This window comes from Pistacia vera, unplaced genomic scaffold (assembly GCF_008641045.1).
Source record: "Pistacia vera cultivar Batoury unplaced genomic scaffold, PisVer_v2 Contig573, whole genome shotgun sequence".
In the NCBI taxonomy this organism is placed as follows: domain Eukaryota; kingdom Viridiplantae; phylum Streptophyta; class Magnoliopsida; order Sapindales; family Anacardiaceae; genus Pistacia; species Pistacia vera.
In genome coordinates this window covers 426,561-435,631 of record NW_022196416.1, presented here as the reverse complement: position 1 = coordinate 435,631, position 9,071 = coordinate 426,561, and the positions used below count along the sequence as shown (strand labels likewise).

The 9,071-nt window shown below is 33.4% G+C and overlaps 1 pseudogene; it reads right to left on the bottom strand.

The window, feature by feature from the left end:
• Nucleotides 1-220: 220 nt before the first annotated feature.
• Nucleotides 221-4,097, bottom strand: LOC116109164 (annotated as a pseudogene).
• Nucleotides 4,098-9,071: the final 4,974 nt, after the last annotated feature.

Genomic DNA, 9,071 nt, shown 5'->3' with positions numbered 1-9,071 from the left:
CAGAAAAAAAAAAAAAAAAAAAAGGGTATGCATGCATGTCAGACTTAAACATGGGTAAATATCTAAAATTTACACTCAAGAAGACTTAACATTAAAGACGGTTTTTTTATGCAGGAAATAACATTCCTGTTAAATAACCTTTGACTCAACTCGACTCTTAAATAGATCACAAGATTCCAAACGGGTGAACATCAGGATGTGCTGAAGATGTGATAATATTTCACTTGCCACCCAATGTGGGGAAATGCCCAGGACCTCAATAGAAGGGGTGACATTACTGGCTGAGAAGCCCTCATACCACCTCTTGAACCACGGCCACGGCCTCGACCACGGCCACCAGGGTGTAGAACCTCTCTCCTTCAGCAGGTTTCAAGAACTCATTTATGCAACAGACTACAGCAATCAAAAGTATTTCATTAGACAGGAATGTAACATATAATACAAAAAACATTAAGTAACACTAACTCTTCAATATTGAAAGTTAATGAGCATTTATAAATACTAAAGAAATACAAATACACAGCTGGATGAAGTCAAGAACAGACCAAGAATTTTGCAAACAATAAAGAATTTAAAAGCAATCAACACCATCTCATTACCACAACTTACATATTAATTTATCATTAATTTGCTGAATTAATAGAGAAGGATTTGACTAGTGAATCTCCAAAATTACATTCACATAATGTGGGAAGAATTTAGAGAAAGATAGCAGTTCCATATTAAGGTTTGTTGGGGGTTAACAATATACAAATCACTCAAAGAAACAGCAATTACTAATCAAAGTTATTTGTTTAAAAACTGTTTCTAACACAACCTTCTTAGCTTTCTCTTCTTATCTGCAGCCTCTTGCGTTTGTCCTTATCAGAACCCTAAAAATCAAAAGGTAACAGGTCAATACACCGCAAAAATGTAAAAACAAAACATAAAAGCAGTAATAATAATAAAAATGAATGTTAAGGGTCTTACCAGTTTGATAAAGATGTCATCGTTGCTCTTCTTACTTGAAAGTTGTTGCATGGACTTGAACTCTTTGTCCACGTCAACCTTCCTTTCCTCAGTCTTCAAGGCAAGCAAAGCTTTCCTCTCTCTCAAGAACCTTTTCATACTCCTCCAAAGTCATTTCCTATACAAAAATGAAATAAAGTTAAAATTAGGAAGATGTGACTAAATATGAAGAGATAGAACAAATTAAGGGGAAGTTAATGGATTCATTGCATCACGTAAGGATATCACCCTGATATTACTCATCAGAAAAATACAGTAACTCTTAAAATTCTCGGGTAAGAAACTTTGATAAATTATTTCAGTAAATCTACAAAACAAGGGAAACAAAGTTTAAAGTTTAACACATTCACCTAATACAAAAAGTGTAATCCATAACAGAAGTTCATATGAACTTAATTTTATTCACCTTTGCTCAACATTGAAACATGCTAAAAAGCACAGATATTATTACTCAGATAGCACTACAGTGATTAAGGGCATCCAATCAATTTTAGTTCAAATCCTATACTTTGTAAACAGCCAACAGCGGAAATGTAGAGGTCAATAGACAAGCCACCAAGTATGTTCAAATAAGACAGAGGTACCTTCTCCTCAGGCTCTTTCTTCTTGCCATTCACGGGATTCTCCTTATTGCACCCCAGCATCTTCTTCACCAGCAGGCTTGTCAGCACTCACATTCTTCTCATTTTCAACAACAGGTTCTTCAGTCTCCTTGCATTGACAACAAAATTAAATATACATGTAAGCAATGATCACTCGTACAAAGAATAAAGAACAATTAGCTTCCTCAAAAAATTTATTCTGCTAGAGTGCTTGAAGGGACAAAATATCCCGTGCAATTTCATCAGTTGGAGTTCCCCAATTGCCACGACCAGCCCCATCACGTTAATCCATACTGATATAACAACAAAATCAATAAATGAAATCTTAAAAAAAAAAAAAAAAAAAAAAAAAATGCGATTTAAGTTAATCTATTAGGTAGCTGAAGTCTTAGTTTAAAGAATACAAACCCACGCCCTGTCCCACTAAGACGTTCAAATTGTCTACGTGGACGTTCTCCTTCCCCGGAATCTCCATTGCCAAATCACACACGGCGACCCACGGAAGGAACCACGAGGAGCACCATAGCTACGTCTTTCGGAGGGCTTTCCTCCTTCTCCTCTTCAGAAGGTCGTATCCTCCAGAAAATCCATTATTGCCACCAAATGTGTCATTGTTGCTTGAGTCTCGGTCATAGCTACGACCTCCGCCACGCCCAAAACCATGTCCGCCACCACGGCCCCCACCACGTCCACCTTCAGTCTTGAATCCCTCACTACTCAAGAAAAGGACAGCAAAATAACAGAATGGAAACTCAACAACTGCCAAAATTTGAAATTTAACTTTGTATCCAGCTAAGTCTTTGCCTTAATTGTCTAAAGTTTTCTTTCACAAAAGATTTATTTATTCTTAGTGTTCTTCATATTTGCTTTATTACATACCCAGCAGTTACAACAAAACCATATAGATAACTTCAAACACCATAGATATAATGCAATTATAACACTTAACCATCAACAGCACATCGCAAAACCTGATACAAACACTAAAACAAGCATTCACAAATTGCAAGTGGTAACACTGAACTGACACCAGATACATATCCAAATCACTATATGAAATAAAAGAAAAAGAAAAAGCTAAAAACTCTAATTTTCCTTCCACTTTCTCAGCAACCAATCAACAAAAGTATTACGGAAAGCGAATGCAAAAACAAGAATCAAAAATAAAAGGCAAAACGAAAAGAATAGAGGAAACTCACCAGCTTGAGTGGAGGGGCTGGCTTGGTGGGAAACTTAGCCGCCGGCTTAGCAGCTGGCTGGGCTTGTGGAGTTAACGCAGGTTCTTAGGCTTGTCAGCGAGTTTTGGTGCTGAACAGAGACGAGCTGACTTAGGTCTTCGTTATCATTGTCACCCAGTAGATCAAGGGGTTCATTGTGGCCATTGGTTTGGATAGTGTAGAAACTACCGAGACAAAATTAGGACTTTGATAGAAAGAAATGGACCCTTATTGCTTAGAAAAAGCCATGAAAGAATCGATCTAAAGAAATAAATTGTGGAAGCAGAGAAGGAGAAAGTGAGAGAAACCCTAGCCAATGCGGAGAGAAGAGAGACTGAGGCTAAACCTAATCTTAAAAACCTACAAGTGTGGAGGGTACGGCCATTCACTATAACTGGTGCTGTGCTTTTGTACGCCACCTGATGTCCATACTTCTTTGGGATTACCCAACTCACTTAGTCTCTCTCTCTTACTTTGTTTTTTTTTTTTATTTTATCTTCATGTTTGTGTAATTTTTTTATTTAGTTCATTTTTTTTCAATTTTAATTGCAATGTAAATTTTTTAAATAATTTTTTATTTTATCAGTTTTTTATGTAAAAGGTCTAAATAAAAATAACAAGTAACACTAACTATATTAACATACATTTGTATATAAACTAACATACATTTGTATATAAACTGACATAATAGTACTTTAAAGTTTAAACATAGGATTACATGTATAAATTAATCTAAAATAATACTACACTTACAAAGTCTTCATAAAATAGATGAATACAAAGTGTATGGGTAAAAAATCGTCTTAGACCTGAGAAGGCCCAATAACGAAATAAATATGGCACAGTCCAAGGCCTTAACCCAATTCCGATTGAGCCTACACTTAAATTCACCTTGTAAACTACCCACTCTATAAGTTAGGTTATTCTACAAGTTAAGCTAAACTGGGTTTCGACCCATTGGCCCACAATAGTCCATAAATAGGAAATTAGAATCTCATTCTATTTCCTCTTCCACCAAGATCTTGAATTTTACACAAATTAGTAAACTTAATCTAATAAAGAGAAGATATCATCTTTCTTTCCTGATTGGGATTATCTCCCAAAGTAGGACTTAGTGTCCTACTATGATTCCAACTCTTTTGGTTCACTATATAAACAAAGACAAACCCTTCGATTAGGGGAGATTGAATACCACCAACTTGAGGAGATCGAATACCACCTACTTGCTCTCAAAGTTCTTGCTTCTACAAACTGCTATTACCTTCACCATAGTTCTAGTCTCTAACTAAGTTTCTGGTAATCCTTCTTTCCTTTAACCCTCACTAATTAACCTTTTTTAACCTTATTGACTTGAGCGTTGGAGTACCTACGACAAACACCATCCTGGTGTTTCCCGTAAGCTTCACGCTTTCTTCTTGGAATGTGTAGGTTCAACGGATTATTAGTGGCCTCAGCCTCACAAGATCTATCCTTTTTGTAACTGTAGATTTTTAGCGTCTACCCAAAGTAATGTGATATTACTCTTTAAATGACATATCAATTAATAAGTTGATTTTGTATATTCACTCTACTATTTATATTTTGCCATATCATTTATATATATATATATATATATATATCCTTGTATAGAGACTTTATAAGTGTAATATTATTCCTAAATTAATATATATACAAAACTCTTACATGTATACCCATGTACTTTAGGATACTGATATATGTATAAATTAAGTGCATAAATCTTGTATATAAATTAATATAATACAACTCTTTCATTATCACATCATTTATCTATATTTAATAACCGTTTATTAAGTTATGCTTTTTACAAACTCATTCTTTACTTTGTGCCAACTCAATTAGGTAAGAATTTATCCAAAGAGTTCATATTTATAATTTTATTCTAAAATAAATAGAAAAATTCATAAAAATCAATTTAATAAATGGTCAATATATATGTGTGTGTGTGATACATTAAATCTGTAAATAATAAGTGTCTTTTTATTGTGTGTTCTAAATGTAAACCTGAAATAAGAATAAATATTATGCACTCAAAGGAAATTCATTTGAATTATTTAAACAATAAATTATTAATATTTTGATTTTAAATATTTTAAAATGTCCATGACATGCTTTAAATTAAAATTTAATATTATAAATAAAACTAGATTAGCTATCTTGCTCGATAATATAAATTTTAATTTACTATTATTAGATTGATAACGTAACACAAAAATATTATTACTTGTTCAATTTTAGATTGTTAGATAAATTATTTTACATTGAAAACGTAATTTATTCTACTAAATAAACAATACTATACACCGTACACTAATTATTAAAAAATTTAAATTTTAAAATAATTGTACATTATATGTAAATACTATAATATTAAATTTATAATTTCATATTTTAAAAAATATTTAAAAAAAAAAAAAAAAAAGTAGTTAACGGTATCACAAACAAGTAAGCAACCAGCAATGTTATAGGTGAATGTGACAACATCATCTATACAATTGGAATATGTTATTTTACTATGAAAGACCAAAAGCGATTTGATCGATGTTTTTTAGCCTTGTACAATGAAATGGTGCACCCATACTTCAAAAGTATTATATGAAATTGTCTTTTATCGATTTTGAAGGTTAGATGGGTCATCCAACACTCTAGTTAGGGCTGTGCAAATTTTTAGGGTAAAACCGTAACCAACGGGTACCCAAGGTGTTGGTTTCGGTTCTAAATTTAGTGGAATCGACACTGTGCAGTTCGGGTCCGGTTTCGGTTCCACCACTTCAAGAATTGGACTCGGACTCGGGAACCAGAACTGAAATTGAGGTCTGTATACCCAAGGTGGAACCAACGGGTACTCAAGGTGTATTTATAATTTATGTAAACAGTTGTGGGTTATTTGTAAATTTCACAAGGTATATATGTCATTTTTGCAAATAGGAAGGGTGTACTTGTAATTTTATGTGAATAGTGTCGATACCTAGATTTAGAATTAGAACTTGCAGTTTAGCTTTAAGGCAATTAGGAACCAGAACCGACTGGGTTCGGTTTCAATTCCTAAATCCTAGGAACTGTTGGGTCTGAGTTTGGTTCCAAGGGATTGGGTCGAGTACCCAGACTCGTTCACCCCTAACTTTGGTATGACAAGCAACTACAACCACTGGTCATTGTTTGATTACTTTATTGACTAGTTTTTCAATTTATTATGTTTATTTATTTAATTTATTAAATAAACTAATTTATTAGGTAATAAATTAGTTTATTTGAAAAATGTGTTTTGCTAGAAGATAAAATGAGAATTTTGTAATCCAATTAGGAATGAAACAGAGTCCTTGTCCTTTCTATCATAAAGTGATTCATCAAATCCAAATGAAACAAGAAAAATGATTTCATTCCTATTTGTACACCCGTTCCAATTAGGGGTGTTCAAAGAAATGCAAAACCGAAATGAATCGATAACTAAAACAGTAATCGAATCAATTTTTTAGTTATCTGAAAAACCGATTTGGTTTCGGTTTAAGGAAATATATAAATCGAAAATTCAGTTCAGTTACTAATTTAAAGAAATTTTAAAACCAGTTAACCAGAACCAGTTTATAAAACTAGTTTTCATTTTTAAATTAAAAAACTGTAAATCCCCAAATCCTTTTCTCTTTACTCTTCACCCTTTACGCATTTCTCCTCCTTTTTTTTTTTTTTGTTTTTTTTTTCCACACGAACACACACATTTCTCTTTGGTCCTCAATGATTTTCACTTTTCATTTCCCTCTCAAAATAAAAAATAAGTAAAATTAGGGAAAAATCAAAATAAAAAATAAGTTAAAGGGAAAAATGGTTTTTACTAACCGGTTAACAGATTCAGTGTCGATTCAAGAAAATTCCTAAACCGAAAAATTGGTTCGATTAAGAAAATCGATTATGAATACCCCTAATTCCAATAAACCAAACATTACTTTAGTTCTGGAAATTAATAAAGTTTTTACACTATGTATCATTTAGGTAAAAAATGAGGACTTATTTAGTTTTAATTTCATAAAAAGATTTAAACATTAAATTCATTAAAAAAAAAAAAAAAAAGAAGCATTAGACTTGCCTATTTATTAGGTCTAGAAGCCAAATTGGTGTGCACAAAAGCCAGTGGATTTGATTAACAAATAATCCTCTCCATCTTATTGACATCAAGTCATCAACCTTTTGACGAATGTAATGCATAACCTTATTTTTTTCTTCTTATATATAAATTATATTTTTATAATTTGGAATCCTTCATTTGAAGGAATAACATAAATAAGTTTATCTCTTGATTTGGATTGAGCTGGATTATATAATTTTATATTAAATATAACGAGATTATACTGAGCAAGCAACAAACGTGTAATATCGGACTCAATGCTATCGAATATTAACCAATAAATATTGCATAAGGTTACGTACATTAATTTGATGTCTCATAACTTGACATTATAGTAATTAGATACTATACGTAATTATCATTTATTAATTAAATATCAATTACATACAATTGAACAATATCTGTAATTATCATCTAATCATGTTTTATAATTTTCATATAAATCATATAACAATATATGCATAAGGTTACGTACATTTAATTTTTTATTTATTTTAATTTTCGTGTCCAAAATTTTATTCAATCACTTATTTTTAATAATTCCTCAATACAATATAACTGTTTTTAAATATATTAATTCAATTGACATTGATTGAGTTGGTTTGCGAAACAACTCTTTTAGGATTTTCTTCAAACACCTAGTAATCTCACTCTATGAATAGGTATGATAGATGTACTTGGGAATGACTGCTCATTGTCATTGACCTCTCTCTATGGCTGATGCTTTCTTTGATGAAATTATTGCCGTGGATAATCCTTCTCATTCTTCTGTCCCATCCTCTCATATACCAAATGATAGTCCTCTCTCAAAGCCTAAAACTTTTGCCTATGTTTTGCAAGTTTTGTTGAGATATTGGGGTAAACTTAAGTCAGTTGCCATCACCAACCTTTCGTGGTGATGTTATCTTCGTTAAAATTAATGATGATGTTTACCAAAAGCAATTATTAAAGTGCAAAAACAGTCTTCTAGGAAGACTTCTCCTTCTCAAAAGCTCTTAAGCCATGAAGCTTGAGCAGTTGCTGCTAAAACTTCGAGCTCTTTGGATCCCAACAAAGCCTTGGGATATTATGCCGCTTCCTATTACCATATCCTATTCTCAATTGAGGAGGCCCTTCGTCAATTTTGGGGAAGAGGTACCTATACTTTACTCCAAGCATTGTCCAGACTTTCTCAATGGCAAACTGCTTTTAACCCATATAACACGCAAATTCAATCAAACTCTCAAGTATGGATTCGATCATATGGGATTAGTCTCGAATATTGGCACCCTTGTCTACTAATGAAGATGGTTAGGGGTGTAGGATCTCCTCTTCGACTGGATACCATGACCAAAGAAGGTGAACTTGGATTTTATGCAAGGATGTTGGTTGATGTTGATCTCCCTAAGGTGCTCCCTTATCTTTAATGGTAGGACTTGAAGGTCTTGGTTTTCCTATTAAGGTTGCCTATAAGAAACTCCCTCAAATAAGTGATTTATGTGCCTTCATTGGGCACATAATTTCAGCATGTAGATAAAAAATAAAAAAAGACGATGATGTGCCACCGAAGAATAGGGTAAAAATATTCTACCGTATTAAAAAAATAGGACTCTCAAACCACAACTATCAATCATAAGTCTAAGTCTAACCCAAGAGGTGATATACAAACCTTAGACAAGATAGATAATTCTTCAAAGGTTACTACCCTTGTTAAAGAAATCCTGAATCTTCCTCCTAATGATCAAGCTGTGGCAGCCGATGATCAAGCTGTGGCAGCTAATGTTACTGTAAGGGCCAAAAAATGTCATCGGCCCAAATAGGCCCAAAGACGAAGACACTTCAACAAAGCTCGAAGCTAGGGCCGAATTTCGATTGGGCCCGCAGCAGAGTTTGCATATCAGGTCTGTTCGGTACACCTACCCAACTGCTCAACATCTGGACCCAATCAGTGGAGACCTGATTTGTTTAGGCCTCACCACCAATTTATCCGGGCCCAGGCCCTCTGATCCTAGACCACCTTATGGACTTAGGATCTACTTGGAGCCCGGAGTCGCCTACTTACCCCGGTACTATCCGAACTCTTTCGAAGAGGTCCATCACTACCCTAATTCGTTTAAGATCCATGTC